Source organism: Mustela erminea, chromosome 19 (assembly GCF_009829155.1).
Source record: "Mustela erminea isolate mMusErm1 chromosome 19, mMusErm1.Pri, whole genome shotgun sequence".
Taxonomy (NCBI): domain Eukaryota; kingdom Metazoa; phylum Chordata; class Mammalia; order Carnivora; family Mustelidae; genus Mustela; species Mustela erminea.
In genome coordinates this window covers 31,323,665-31,339,585 of record NC_045632.1, presented here as the reverse complement: position 1 = coordinate 31,339,585, position 15,921 = coordinate 31,323,665, and the positions used below count along the sequence as shown (strand labels likewise).

General features: G+C 41.0%; 1 protein-coding gene and 1 long non-coding RNA gene across 4 annotated transcripts in view; one reads left to right on the top strand and one right to left on the bottom strand.

The window, feature by feature from the left end:
* FTO (FTO alpha-ketoglutarate dependent dioxygenase) overlaps nt 1–15,921 on the bottom strand; it is a 377,970-nt gene that overhangs the window by 307,528 nt on the left and 54,521 nt on the right. The window lies entirely within an intron of this gene.
* LOC116579329 lies at nt 3,504–8,761 on the top strand. Its single transcript, XR_004281228.1, has 3 exons — nt 3,504–3,950; nt 4,385–4,549; nt 8,413–8,761. It is a non-coding gene; the product is annotated as an uncharacterized LOC116579329 (long non-coding RNA).

The window sequence follows — 15,921 nt, the reverse complement described above, 5'->3', positions numbered from 1 at the left end:
AAGGCCAAGGGACTGAAATAATTTTCACGCGTGGCCCAAAGAAGGTTCTTTAGAAAGCACTGCCTCATGGACGTCCCAAACAGGTGGTCCCTATGGTGATCTCAATCACTATAACAGTACACCTCATCTTTTTTCTAACAGCAGCAACGACAACAAAACAAAAACACAACTGAATGATCTGTTAACCATTAATGATCACCAAAAGCTGGTAGAGTGTTTCCCTGTGCTCCCTCACTAAAAAACCCCAAGCCCCAGGAATAAGACCTTTGGCTGAGAACAAGCCCAAAATAGGAGAGAAACTCCCTCCTCTGGCTGGATTGCCTCAAGGAAAGCAGAGCTCCAGCATGGAGGGGAAATTGGCCTTGAGGATACAACCTTACTCCATTCTTTGAATGTTTAACGATTCAAAGGCTCCTAATTGCTCTAGGGCCCCGGTTCAGCAAAGGGTCTGAAAGAGCAACACCATTTTCATCATAATCCTATTATTTGCTTTCTTCATTGTGTTGACATTAGCACTCCTGGTTTGAAAGAAGGGCGGGTAAAACTGGAGGTGATCTGGCACAACTGGGGCCAGTAGCACCGAAGCGTACTAGGCACTGGGTTCTTCACCACCACATGTTCCAGGAGAGAGAGAGAAAAGGAAAAAAGTTAGTTTCACTTAACCATGTCCCTGATGAAGCAGTGAACATTATTAATCTTATTAAATCTCAATGTTAAGTAGCTGTCTTTTTACTACTCTGTGCAACAAAATGGGAAGTAGAAAGCACTTCTGATAAATATCCAAGTACAGTGGCTGTCTCAAAAGAGAGCACTTGTGCAGTTATTTGAGTTGTAGACTGAACTAGCCACGTCTTTCATGGAACACTATATATGGTTAATCAGACTTCGGTATACGACAGACATTTTCTCAAAAATTAATGAAATGAGCCTCTTGTTTCAACTTATCATATTTGCTGCCACTGGGGAAAAAAATGAGTTTTCGATCAAAAACTAAACATTTGAAAAATCTGTATTTGACATCTTGCACTTGACAGTTACCTAATACTTAAAGACTCTTCTGATAAGATCAACGATGATATTAATGAATGTGATTTTTGACAACGTGTAATAAATGTCAACATTTGGAAGATCTGCATAATTCAATGAACCCATAATTATCCAAATAACTAAAGCATGTAGCAGGAGATCCACGCAAAGTGCAAACTAGATAAATAGATAATAACAGAGTAGGAAATGATAAGTGACATAGTTGAAGATTCTACATTGCAACTAACCCTAAAGAAAGTATGACTTGTTGAATTTTGGTGTAATATCAAAGAAGAACATCCGCATTTAATAGCTAAGGGAGCAATTAAAATACTCGCCTTTTCCATTAGCGTCTGTGTTAGGCTGGATTTAGTTCATATACTTAAAACAACACAGTGCAATAACTGAATGCAAAAGGAGGTATGAGAAGCCAACTTCTATTAAGCTAGGCATGAAAGAGATTTGCAAAAAAGTAAAAATAATGCTACTCTTCTGGCTAATTTTTTTGTATTGGAGAGTTATATTTCATTAAAAAAGTAAGTGTAGTGGACTTTGTTTGCTATTTTTAAATGAATTAATAATTTTTTTAAATTCCTCATTTTAGTTCCTAATACGGTAAATAGTAATAGATACAGCCTATAAAAACAAAAGCTCCTTGGGGTCTGCAATGATTTTTAGCAATGTAAGTATAAAAGAATCCCAAAGCCAAAAAGTTGAGAATTTTGGCTTAAAGCATATCTATAATAGCTGCCTTTCTCACACACACCCTGCACAAACCAAAAGCAGAAAGAAGACAAACTGAATTTCTTTGGACTCCATTGTGTAATTTACTTTAAGGCCCATGGGCCTTGCTAATTTGCATGTCTGATTTACTCAGAATCCTTTCTTCCTCCTCCTCTCTGGCAAGAAACCACAGACAAATTCCTTTGCTATTTCACAACCCGCTCTTAAGCAAACTGCAATGCCGTGGTATAGACAAGGAGCTCATCCAGCCTGGCAAACAGGGATAAGAAGCTCAACTCCAAGGTTTTCCAGCCAAGGGCCCTTTTCAAACACTAAAATCCACAAAACATAGCATTAGCTTGCTCAAAGCAAATAGTTAATTTGTCCTTTCACTAGGAATCAAAAGGACAAAATCACACAGCTAGAGTGTTGCTGAATTCAACCCCCACCCTGACCCTCCAACATCCCCTTTTTCCCAAGCAAGTAAATGTCTAAACCATGAAGAATCAACAAGTCAGTCAATCCATAACAAATATTTATACTGTCTACATGAAAAAAAATGAGGATATATAATCATAAAAGGAAAACGAACAATACAAGGAATAAAAAAAAATTCTGGGGTAAACAGTGCTGTCGGAGTGTGAAGAAAGCTGAGAAGAAGCGTGCACCAACGTGACCAAGAGCATAAAGAAATGGGAAGAAGAGAGTCGAAAATTAAACACAGGCAGTGAGGGCAGCAGAGCTGAAAAAACTGGTAAAGGACAAGACAATCCAGACATCTGCAATGAGACCTTTTGGCTAAAAATCGGTCTCCAAGGAGGGAAAAAAAAAGATAACACTAAGGTCCCAAAAGTCGAGCTAAGGAGTCTGGGTTCTATCCTGAATGTAACGAGGACCGACAAAAGGCTTTTGAGAAGGATGGGAACATAACAGGGGTACGTTATTTGTCTTTTAAACACTGATCTATTAATAATAGGGCTGCGTGAAAAGAAACCAAGACTAGAGTCCAAGGGACCACATACGGAGACTACTGGAAAGCCCGAGCAGACTTGAGATGGTCTTGAATAACGACATGGCAATGGAAATGAAATTAATCAAGAACTACCCCAGAAGTTAGATCTGGAATTTAATACGGTACCAAAACTGCTGGAGGAGAAAAAAAAAAAAAAAAAAAAGTGGAATCATAAAGAGAAGTAAAGAAGTCAAGGGCAGTAATGACACATCTACTTAGGGCTTACTAACCTGATCGCCGTGCCTTGGCTATAAATGAAATACGGATCTGGGGATAGATATGTGATTTTAAACAGACTGAGGGAAAGGGGTGGATATGATAGACAGGAACTCGCATCTTTCCATCCGCTATTACTGTGCCTCCTTACGTGGCAGAAGATGGAAAGTTAAAAACTATATTTCCCGGACTCCTTTGCAGTTAGGGTTCTGGGTGAGAAATAGGTTCTGACAATTAAACGGCCACATGTGAGATTTAGAAGGCAGGAAGAAAATGGAGACCACCTTCTTGCTATTTAAACGTTTTCTGTAGGCAACAGAGTCGTGGAAACACTGAAGATTCCGCAATGACTTCCCAACGACCTGGCTATCAGCTCTGGGCTTATCAAATACAGGTTGTAATGGCAGGACCTTCCTATTCCCCCGATTACAGGGCCGCATACTTAAAAATCAACACTTCTAGTAAAGGCTTCCTGATTCCAGCCTTGCTCGGTGCGACTGTACCAGCCCACTTGGCCCTAAAGGGCTCAATCGCGAGCCCATTTCTCCCAACGATTTTATAAGAATCTGTTTCCCTATCTTACTAGTCTCCGTCTCCTACAACTAAATCCAGACATGTAAGTAGATTTAAATAAAGGCAGGCCAACCAAGTGAAACTACTTGTACACAGGTAGAAGAAAGGAACTGAAACTTGGAAACAAAGCCAGGACGTGTCAGTTGGGGAGACCCTAAGACTGTGTCAATCCATTCTCTAAAAATTTCCACAACTCAGTTTGGAATCGACAACGAAAAATTCTTTTGACTTTCTTAAGTAATTCTAACAACATCTGACATTTATCTGGAGCTCTGTATATGAACAAAGATATTCTGAAGACTTCTCCCTTCATTTTACCTGGCACTGCGTACAGTGGATTTTAAGAAAGGAGAGAACCAAAGCCCCGAGGAGGTAAACAATTTGCCTAAGGTCACAAAGGGTAAGTCAGTGGTCCAACTAAAGTATTTCCTGCTTTAAACCTATTTTCTCCTGTTTGGTCTTCTGTCAGATCATTCTAACCATGTTCTAAAGTAAATGTTAAAATTGTTGGTATAGAAATATTAGGAGCTTAAGAGGGCTTGTAAAACCACAAAGAATTAAATGGGGCCTAACTTACAACCATGGAAAAAATTAAAATTCCGTGTGTAATTTTCTTCTCCAATTTTAACCTAAAATGTGGTGCTTGTGGCGGGCCCACTGTTCCTAGGACACGTTTCCAACACACACAGTCCGAGGAGCAAGTGTCCTCCGATGATTTGGACAGCTATTTGTTTGTTTTTGTATCATTTTAAGAGTTGGAAAATTAACAGTGTTGTGTTTACAAACCTTCAGCCGGCCATTACATAAAAGCTCAAATATGTTTACCCTCCTCAGCTCTGCTCTGAAGAAGCTCAAAAAGCAAGTTAATATAAACCTATTCGGAACAAATGTGCAGAAAGGAGCCCTGTCGGACAGAGGTCGAGCTGTGACCTTCCCAACTTTTTCCACAGAATGTACAATCCATCACGTACAAGAGCACAGTGAAGATGTGAGGGGTTGGTAAGTACCCCTGTTAGTGAGAAATTCTGCTAATTATTACACCAAATAAGCATAGTTAACAGGCCATGGCCACAAGAGGGGCATGTTTCAGGGCATTAAATAGCTGCCTAGGGTGGAGATGAATATATTACACTATGCCCTTTACCAATAAAACAACTTCCCTGACACCTAGAGATCCAGTCAGCGAGAGGAAGATTCCGGAAGCCTCCGTGGACTCCACCGTGATGCGCCAGCGCCACCTAGTGACTCACACATTTTCACACTCAGACTCAGGGCAACCAAAAGGATCTTTAAGCTAAACTCTGTCCTTATGAAAAGGAGACAGGTAAAAGACATGAGATTTTGAGGGCTCCTGTAACTAAATACCTGCTCTTTAAAGTACATATATATATGAGCATAGATAGATAGATATTAAATTTTATTTTCTTCCCAGCTCTGTATCCCTAAGGAAGAATAGGTATGTCTCAAAACAAGCTCACATCAAAGGCCAAACTAATCAGTTGCTTTCCAGAATAGTATTTTGTTGCGCAAAACTTGTTCCAAATTAAACCTTCAGAGCATCCAAGGTAGGAAAAGATAGCAGAGGGGTGGTAAATTGAGACTAGATAGAACTAGGGGTGTGTGGCTGGCATAGTCAGAAAAGCAAGTGACTCTTAATCTTGGTGATGTGAGTTTAAAGCCCACGTTGGGCAGAGAGATTGCCTGAATAAATTAAATGGTTTTTTGTTTTCTGTTTTTTTTTAAAGATTTTATTTATTTATTTGACAGACAGAGATCACCAGTAGGCAGAGAGGCAGGCAGAGAGAGGGGGAAGCAGGCTCCCCACCGAGCAGAGAGCCCGACGCGGGACTCGATCCCGGGAGGCTGGGATCATGACCTTAGTGGAAGGCAGAAAAGCCTTAACCCACTGAGCCACCCAGGTGCCCCAAATGTTTTTTTTTTTTTAAGACTAAATAAAACTAAACGCTTTAAATCCACAAGGCAGATATAAAAATTAGCATGCTTTACATAATATATTAGCATAATGCAAATGGTGACAAAAATAGGAAAATTTCTCAGTCTGTAGCAAGAGTCACCTGAGAGTAACTTTCAGAAGTTCCATTCCACCCTTAGAACCAGAATTACCTTTCCCATAGTGACTATTTCTGGGCTGTTGACTGCAAATGCTGCATCAGACAGATATACTGAACATCCACACGAATACAGAATATTCCCCAAACAGCACCACTGCCACAGAAATCCATCTTTCTCATGCTAATGGTTTGATGAAAAGAGATCTGGCCTACATTGCTGCAGATACAGTAATGAACAAAAGCAAAGTCCCTTCCTGGAGTTTTTATTCTAACAGAGGAAGACAGACAAAAAACAAACAAGAAAATCTATAAGATATCAGATGATGGTAAGTGACATAGAGAAAAATAACAAAGGGCAAAGGAATAGAAGACACCCACAGGCAATGAGACAGCGCTATTTTGGGGTAATCAGAGAAACCCTCCTGAGAATCCAGTGTTTCCATAGACCTAAAGGAGGTGAGGGAACCAGCCATGCTCGTATCTGGGGTGCAGGGGAAGGTCCTTAGAAGGGAGAACAGCAAGTACAAAGGCTCAGAGGCAGGAAGGACTTGCCTTGTTTGAGGAACAGAACGGAGGCCAGTTTGGGTGGGTGAGAAAGGAGGAACATGACAGGAGATGGAGTCAGAGAAGGCGTCAGGGGACAGATCAGATAGAAAGCCAGAAGGGTGCTGCTTTGTTTTTGTTGTGTTTTTTGTCTTTTTTTTTTTTTAATAGCAGCTTCACTGAAATACAATTCATGTAACATACAATTTGCCATTTTTAAAGTACATGATTCAGAATGTGTATTCAGAGTTATACAATTGTGCCCACAACTCAATTTCAGAACATTTTCATTATGCCAAAAAGAAACCCTGTCCCCATTAGCAGTCACTCCATACCCCTCTCTCCCCAGTTCTTGGCAACCACTTATCTACATTCTGTCTCAAATATGCAATTATACAATACCGAGCCTTTTATCACTAGCCTCTTCACTTAGCACAGTGATTGCAAAATTCATCCACGTTGCAGCATGGATCACTACTTCATCCTTTTTATTGCTGAGTAATAGTCCACTGAATGGGTATATCAAAATTCGACTATCCACTCAACATCAGATGAACATCTGGCTTGTTTCAACTTTGGGAATATTATGAACAATGCTGTTATAAACACTGATGTAAAGGGGGTCTGCGGGCTTATGTTTTCATTTGTCTCGGGTAAGTAGGAGCAGAATTGCTGGATTATAGGATAACGACGTTTTAAGGAGTCATAAGAATATCTGAACGGAGGAGTGACATAATCTGAATTTCTTTTCTTAAAGACTGACTTTGGTTGCTGCCTGTAGAAAGAGGCAGGAAAGGAACAGAGAGGCTAGTTGGGTGGAAACTGCAGTGATGCAGGTCAGCGACGCTGGCAGTCTGAAGAAGAACAGTACAAGCAGGGGCTATGAGAAGTGGTTAGAAGATAGAGGGGACAGAATTTTCTAGCAAATGAGATGTGGAATAGGAAAGGAAAAGTGAAGAATGTGTCTACAGTTTTTGGCCTGAGCAACCAGAGGGATGCAGTTGTCACGTACTGGAGTGGAGAGGACCACTCTGGGGGTTCCCTGCTCTCCACTTTGAAGGACCCCTCAATGCTAGATCAGAAGCCACTGTCCTCTTTCTTATTTTGCCCATCCTTTTCAAGAAAGGCTCTACCACAGCCCCAGTCTACATCAGAGTCCCTTCAGAGCTATCATGGATATTTTGCTTTAGTAAGCAAATTCCAGTTGGCAGGACTAACCAAAAAACAGAAGAACCAAAAGCTATTATAATTAAATAGCCCCCGACAAGATCCATCATAAAAAGAGGCTTTTGAAACTACATTTCCCAAATGTCCGTTCAGAAGTGCCTCACTTTAAAAGAATAAGAGAATTCAGGAAGAGGAAACCATGGTCCAAGAGGCCAGGGGTGACTCAAAAGGAAGATCAATCAAACCCTAGCCTTCCAAGATGACAGGTGAAAAGGGAGGGCATGTTTCCTCTCCGGCATCTCCAAGACCAAGAACCTGGCTTATTAAATGCAGGGTAATTTACGTTCTTAGCAGCGAATATCCATAAGAAACTAAGAGCAGAGAAGGGGGAAAGAGGATCCTGGCACGGGGTATGGGTGCGTGGACACCTGAGCTCAAAATGCAAAATGTGTTTAGTCACTCCCACCACACATCTTTTCAAAGCAACCAAAATGTGCCTGCATAGACTAAGACTCAATAACTGAACTGTTTAAAGACTTTCATAAGCCAGGATCCTCGCTACTCCTGAAGGCCCCACTCAACATCAAAATAAACATTAAATTGAACCCACATTTTACATTAAAAAGTTTCTTTGCAATAGAAAAATATGAGTGGATTTGTATAATTTTGCCCCAGAATTTATTTAGCTTTGAGAAACTCATTTATGATGGACTGTAATTTCTCAGTAATCACTGGGTATACTTGGAAATTCTTGAGAAGTTGGAAAACCTAACATACAAATTAATCTCAAATGCAAGAACAATACTAAATATAACTTACAAAGCTAATATAAGACTACATTTCATAAACACTTAAAATTCACCAGTGATTCACTTCAATTCTGCAAATTTTTTTTTTGTTCAGATTTGAAGTCAAGACAGTTTTTTCAGGGCTCATACATTTGTAGAGCCCCCTGAAAACCGGTGGCCAAGACCGGCAGCTGCTGAGTTTTGGCCATTGGAATGTGAGCTGGAGTGATGAGTGCCACTTCCAGGCCTGGCCCTAGAGAACTCCTAAACACATCTCTTCCCCTTGTGGCAGGCCGGAATGGAGATAACCTGAGGTGACCTTACAGGCAATGTACTGAAGACGACCGAAACTCCTTCCATCTGCAACTCTACGTGAACGCACAGAGGAAGCCATCCCACCAACCTGCTTACGTATTACTGCTGCTGTTAAGAAACAAGTGTTTACTATGTTCAAGCCATTATACAGTATTCTGATATGTTTTGGGGGGTTTTTGCTTTTGTTTTTGCAGTAACCTAGCCTACCCAATAAAAACCCACAGGGCTAGACACAATGCCTAAAGTATCTCCCTGATAAATGGCCCTAACTGATGGCTTACACCTTCACCTTTTGAGTGGTGCAATGACTAACAGGCAATTAAAAAAACAACAGCTAACACTGTATAGCAGTTACTAGTTGTTTAGTTACTAGTTAGTTGTTTACTATATCAGCTCTAAATGCTTTCCATAAATTCATTCGTCTTCCTAACTCTCAGCGGTAGTTACTATAACTGTCTTCGCTTGAGAGAAAATGAAACTGAGGCCCAGAGAAAGTAAGTAACCTGCGCCAGGTTGCACAGCCAGTCACTGGCGGAGCCAGGACTCAAGCCCAGGCAATGCAGATGCGGCCTCCGTGCTGTTTAGTCAGTAGGCTACACACACGAGGAAAGAGCTATTAACCTGAATTCCAAAAGAGCTTGATCTCTCTCGTTCACAAGGAGGCGAGATAAACGGACCAAAGCAAATACCTGCCCATGTTTGTCACATTCATGTTCATTATTAACCTTAAAGAGGACTTCAGATAACTCGGGACAGTTATGATTTAATGTTCTCCCTAATCCCGACTAAAAAGGCATCCGCCGCCCATGTGGGTAGATGGGTCCAAAAGTCGGTGGAATTATAGGCTCCCTTTCATGAAAATGCAAATGTCTGTGAAAGCGGCTAATAAGGATATCTGTACTTTTCCAAAGAAGTAAGGATTAACTTCATTGTGGGTTAAATTAGCTGAACATCAGAAAAGGACATCCAAAATAAACAGTCCTGTACCGGTGGTAGCCAGGGGTGATGTGGGCAAATGCGCAGCGGAGGAGGAATTCCAAATGTGGTCATGACCATTTTCCTGGTTCAAAGTAAACAGAGAAACAAGGCAAGTTTTGACATGGACAAGACATTCGAGATCATAAAAAAGCAGCAGCCTCACCAGCAGGCCGCAAGTCTAGATTAAATGCATATTTTGGATGACTCATAAACCACTCCCAAAATGACTCTGCTCATGAGCCAAACAGAGGCCATTTCTCCATTTCCAAAGCTGCCCACCCATTCCACCAAGGTTCCACGACACAGAATTGCCCCTTTGTGCAACAATCAGAGCATTTTAAAAAGAAAGCGTTAAGATTCCCCTGGTATCAAGATATTTGCTAACTTAGGGTGCCTGGAAGGCTCAGTGGGTTAAGCCTCTGCCTTCAGCTCAGGTCATGATCTCGGGATCCTGGGATCGAGTCCTGCATCGGGCTCTCTGCTCAGCAGGGAGCCTGCTTCCTCCTCCTCTCCCTGCCTCTCTGCCTACTTGTGATCTCTCTCTGTCAAATAAATAAATTTTTTAAAAAAATTATTACTTAAAAAAAAAAGATTATTTGCTAACTTAGCAAATAACCATTTCACCTTCTACCTCAAAGGGAGCCACAACCCCACTTTCCAGCACTGTCTCCCTAAAGGCAGACACGCCTGGCAGTGACAACGCTGAGTCAAACGGCATTTACCTATTCTGCACCTGATACCGTACTAGGAATGTTAACATTTATTACCTCTTCTAACAGCAAAGAAATTAAAACCGGAGCTCTATCTGGAGGCTAACAAAGAAGACAGGCAGATTCGGAAATGGTCAAAATTCATTCTGTCCCTTCTGAGCATTACCGTGTGCGGGATCAGAAGATAACACCTACTTAGACCATTTGAGAAAAAACATAAGACTGTGATATTGCCAGTGTGGAAGGAGTTCCCAAATGCTGGAAACATCTATCAGTTGCTGAGAACATATCTAACTAAAGATGCTAGGTTCCTCAGCCTGTGCTGGGTACTGTGGCCCACAGAAAAGGAGTTCCCATCATCAAACAGCGCAAATACACCCGAAGCTCAGCTGAGCATTCAGTATACCATACTAAGGGCCTTAACCTGCTTTATCTCATTTAAACCTCAAACCTACCCAGTGAACAATCTGGCCAGAATTTCGACACGGGGGGGATATATTTGAGTCTTACTACAGTAGAAAGTCAAAACTTTTTCTATGAAACGGTTATTTTTGGTATCTGGGGATTCTTTATATACTTTAGGCCAGTAAACAATTTACCCCTTGACTGTTATTAAATTGTTCAAAATATCCTCAGAACCTGATCTGTAAACGTTAGAAAGCCTAACCTATAAATGGAGTACGCTGAATGCTTCATACCACAATAACCACAAGGAAATTACTTTCTTGATGCAACATTAAAATTGAGGAGTCCCTAATAATGGCACCTTTAAAAGAGGTACCATCCCATTTAAAAAAAAAAAAAAAATGTATAAAGTGAGCCTTGTCCAAAGTAACAACTGAAGAAAAAAGAAAAAAAAAAGGAGGAAAGTCAGATTATAGCCTTTTAATTGAAGTGTCACAGCAAAAAGATTCAACACGAAATCTACTGCTACTGATGAAGAAAATAACTCTAAATCATGTCAAAAGCAGTCTTCATATTTCCTAAGAACAAAAGAGTTCCCATCTTTAAGGTCAGATTAAAGTAATAGGCTGGATTGAGCCATCTATCTGGTAAAATAAATGCTTCTGGACAGTGCCTAGACTAAAAAGGCCAAGAATTCCTAAGCAAAACACCACTTATAACAGAGCGGGTCAGCGCAGAGGCCTGACCCAGTGGGGGGATGCCCTGTAGCTGTACGTCTAGAAGGCTACCCCGCAAATTCTCGACAGACGCTTAATCAATATCATGCCTTAGGACCTGAACTGCTACTATAAAATCAATATTACCTTTATTTTAAGTAGCAGGAGGAACAATGAGATTATCTTGTTCCTTACAAGTCTGTCATGGAAAATCTGGCTCATGGTGTGTGTCATCTTCTGTTTTTGCCTGGAAGGAACGCGTTTGTTGGACTTGGAGACAGTCTGGCACGGCAATCCAGAAATAGGAAAGGTGAAGGAATAACACTTTGGCTCTGGAAAGCTGGGGCCTAAATATACGTTATAATCTACAGGACAGCAAGGAATCCTCAAGAAAGCTCGGAGGTTTAAACCCACCGGCTCCAGGCTGATGACTGTGCAAAGTTAGACCTCCAGCCCTGAGCTCCAGATTCTCCGGCTCCTTGGAGGCCAAACAGGCACTGTTTGAGTGACTGTCCATAGGAGAACATCTGATCTCACACCAGCACCTGCTTCCCCCCTCAGCCTTCTGGTCTAAGTACGAGGTCACAATCCAGGGGATCATGCTAAAAAACCAGGAAATTATCCCTGATTCCTCTGTTCTTTCAAAACTCTCTCAAACCCTGTCAGCTTCACCTCTAAAATACAGCTAAAATCCCTCTCCTTCTCCACCTCCATCAACACCACATGGGCCAAGCCTTGAGTGCCTCTCTCTTCCTGATGTTTCCCCCTCATTGTGCTCTGGCCCTCCAAGATTCCCCACACAGCAGCCAGCGGGAGCTCTGGAAAATGTAAACCGGATGCAGGCACTCCACAAACACAGCCTCCATCTTAAGACCCTCCCATGGGTTCCCATCATGCTTAGAATAAATCCCAAATCTTGACCACAGCCTGAGGTTCTACCATGACCTGGCCTCATTCTTTCTCCCTTTGGCGTCTTTCTCCTTTAAGTTTCGGCCACTGTGCTGCTCTGTTCCTCCTGCAGGCAAAGCTTATCAGCACCTCAGAGCCTTGTCCCTGTGGCTGGAATGAATAGCCTTGATACCCTTGGGATCCCACACGGAAAGCCATCTCAGCCCCCTCCATCCACAGCAGCCCCTCCCCTCACTCATTATCATACCATACTGTTCATCGCTGTTAGATGGGGTCTTACGTATGTATCTTCCTTAGTACTGTTTACTCATTTCCTACCTTTGACAGAATGCTAACCTCCACGAGAGGAGGGACTTTGGTCTGTCATCAGAGAAGTCGCCTAGTCTAGAACAACACTGAGCACAAAATGGGCCTCGGCTAGTATCTGCTGAATGTATACCCAGGCAGCACCTGGAAATCTGTTCTGGATCCCAGCTTGGCTACAAGTATCAGCGATGTGTTCTCACTCCAAGTATTATGATCACACAGTAGTTAGGAACAGAGAATCCTCTGAACTGCCCCACATGGGATCAAACATCTCTAACATTTTCCATTGGAAAACAGTGCGCTGTTCAAGACGATAGGAAGAAATGAATTCTCAGCTTTGCTCATTCTCTCTACTCCAATCCTGAGCAGCAAAGCTCAGAGGATGTCTCCAATTACAAACATCACATCATCCTTCCTTTCCCTGTGCATCACCACACACGCGCGCGTGCACACACACACACACACACACACTTTTCTCAACAATCTCACATGGTTGTCCATGGGCCTCTGGTTCACTGACTCCCTCACTCCATCCATCAAGAACTTCTAAGTTTCACTTCCTCGATAAAGTGGCCTAAGTGAAGAGGAAGGGGGAGAGCTAATAATATTTATCAAGTATCTCCCACATGCTGAATATTGTGCTGATGGTCAAAAGCTTCTTTTTTTTTTTTTAACTAAGTAAATTATAGTTAGCCCCATTTTTAGAGATGAGAAAATGTGGCCCGTGACTTGCCAGAAGTCAAGCAATTAAGTGGCAGAGGCAAGGTTTAAATCCACATCATTTGAACTCTAAAATTCCAACTCTTTCCAAGTCTTTGCTTTAGCAACAAAAACAAGAAACATACCAATATTATCTTTCTTCTACGGTTTCAATTTGGGAATTAACACATCCTTTCACAAATAGATCCACATCACCTTTCTGATACTGCGTCCTTAGACTAGAAACTTCTTCGCAGGCAGTGGGTTCCTACATTACAGAGAGTAAACTCCCTTAAAAGTTCCCTTATAATCCTTATAAACAGGATTCTTATAAACAAAAATCCTTATATCCCTTATAATCCTTATAATCCCTTATAAACAGACAAAATATTACAGATGCAAAGGAGTGTCTCACCAAAGTTTCCCTTCCAACTTGATTGTCCTGACTTTACGAGTGACACAAAATTGTCACTGTGGATCAGGGGAACAAATAACCCAGTTCAGCACAGCACATACCAAACATCCAGGGAGTTGATGACAGATACCAAAGCCCACAAAGCCAAATGATCCCCTTGAAAGGCCAACGTCTATGGTCAATCTGAGCTTCCTTATTAATACATGATTCTATTCTACTACCACTAAAAAGCAAAAGCAAAAACACAACATTAAAATACCTCCTAAACACAATCTGTGGGGTTTTTACATAAATCATGGGTAAAATTAAATTTAATAAATCAAATTATTTCTTGTCAAACTTTATTCATCATAACAATAAATAATTTCAATAAGACTACATAAAACCAGGAAATCTAAAAAGGTTTATTTCTAAAAGAAAAATTTACATACAAAATTCCATGTAGAAGGGCAAAACAAATTGGTCTGACATGTTCATTTTAGCCCTTTCTTTCCTGGAAGATATTAGAAATTCTCTAAATGTATCCACTCACATAAATATCTTCCAGATCTTTCCTGAGGAATCCAGACACTTCTTCCATTACATTAATTTTCTCTGTGGATCATTATTAAATAAATTCTCTACAAGCCAATTTAAAATGGCACAGCATGAAAAAATAAATAAATGGCATATTGTGTTTGAAAGTAAGAACACATTAGGCTACTTGGTGCTTTTGCTATTTAAGCCTCTGTTTTTAGATAATAAAATGAGGGCTTTTAAGGCATGTTAAATCATGAGATATCGATTAAATTAAAACTCCAAACTTGCAGTGGCAAGAAACCAGGACTTTTTAGTCTCTTTTAAGGACTGATTAAAAACTTGGCTCTTAGTAAGGCTGCTGTCTACAAAAGGAGCCTTACTTTTATGAAAAGCTCCAACGCACAACAAAATAACACCAAATCAATACTCTTCTTCTTGATTTCCCTTCTCCTTTCTTCCTTCCTCTCGCTTTCTCTTTTTCTTTCTGTTTTGCTTTTAACATCACAGAATGGTGAGTGGTGTGGCATCAGGCTCAACCCAAAACGATAAAAACCCACACTCTCTGCTCCCCACCCTCGCACGCTCTACGGCTGTAAATATTTCATGGTATTACCATCCTTCACTCGGTGCTTATATTGTCTGATCAAGCCTCTATTTCTGTCTGTTAGATACTCTGGAGGATAGCGTTTTTTCATGTCTGCTGCTCAGTCACATAAAGCCCTTGCTTCTCAAAGGTTCTTCAAAGTTCAATAATTTATTAAACACTGCTGGGGTCGGTAAGCACTCACAGAAATGCCTAACTACAGAGTATGTGGAACTATTAAAGAGTTTCTTTAATAAAGAAGGTGACTTTAGAGAAAATGACAGCATTGTTGCTCAAACTAGAGAGGCATACCCTGAATGACTGAAGCTATCCTGTGTTAAGAAGCAAGAATTTAAAAATAAACTCAAGCACCTGGTTACAGGGGACAGTCATTAAGCCAGCACACTGTGAGACAGGCCCTCTACAGAAGTCCAAAATCAGAAATCAAGTCCCCAGAGCACCTCTCCCTCGGTGTGACCAGTCAGGTCTCCGTGTCTCCTCTTCCTAAATACAGCTGAGAGTTTACACGTCCAGTAAAATACTTTTGAATCTGTACACCAATGACATTTTTTACTTACCAACATTACTCCCAAAGTCTACTCATCTCTTTATTCCTTCCTACTGATCTCTGAGCACTAAACTCAGAGGACACCAAAACAGAAATACGTATAACACATACAAAAGCAAAGTAATACAAAAATGTGAGTAGCATACTTGAACGAGCTAGTATTTACTGAATTCAGATTTATCAGTGGCCACAGGGAATATAAACAGACTAACACACTTCTCTACGTTCAGAGGCTACAAAATCTAGCTGGGTAACAAATTACACACTGAATGCTTACAGTAAGACCCAAAACGGTATAGTATTTTTCTTAATTTTTTTTATTAACATACAAGATATTATTAGCCCCAGGGGTACAGGTCTGTGAATCACCAGGTTTACACACTTCACAGCACTCACCATAGCACATACCTTCCCCAATGTCCATAATCCCACCACCCTTTCCCTACCCCCCTCCCTTCGGCAACCCTCAGTTTGTTTTGTGAGATTAGGAGTCTCTTATGGTTTAAAACGGTATAGTATAGACAGTATAAACTGAGTGAGAGGTTTTGAGGGCCACCGTACCTCAGAGAAGGTAGAAGAAGCCTATTTGAGTGACAGTAGTCAAGGAAGATGTTAAGGAAGAAATTACTTTTGTGTATTTAATTTTGCTTTCTTATTTTGATTTCCAAATAAGTCTTA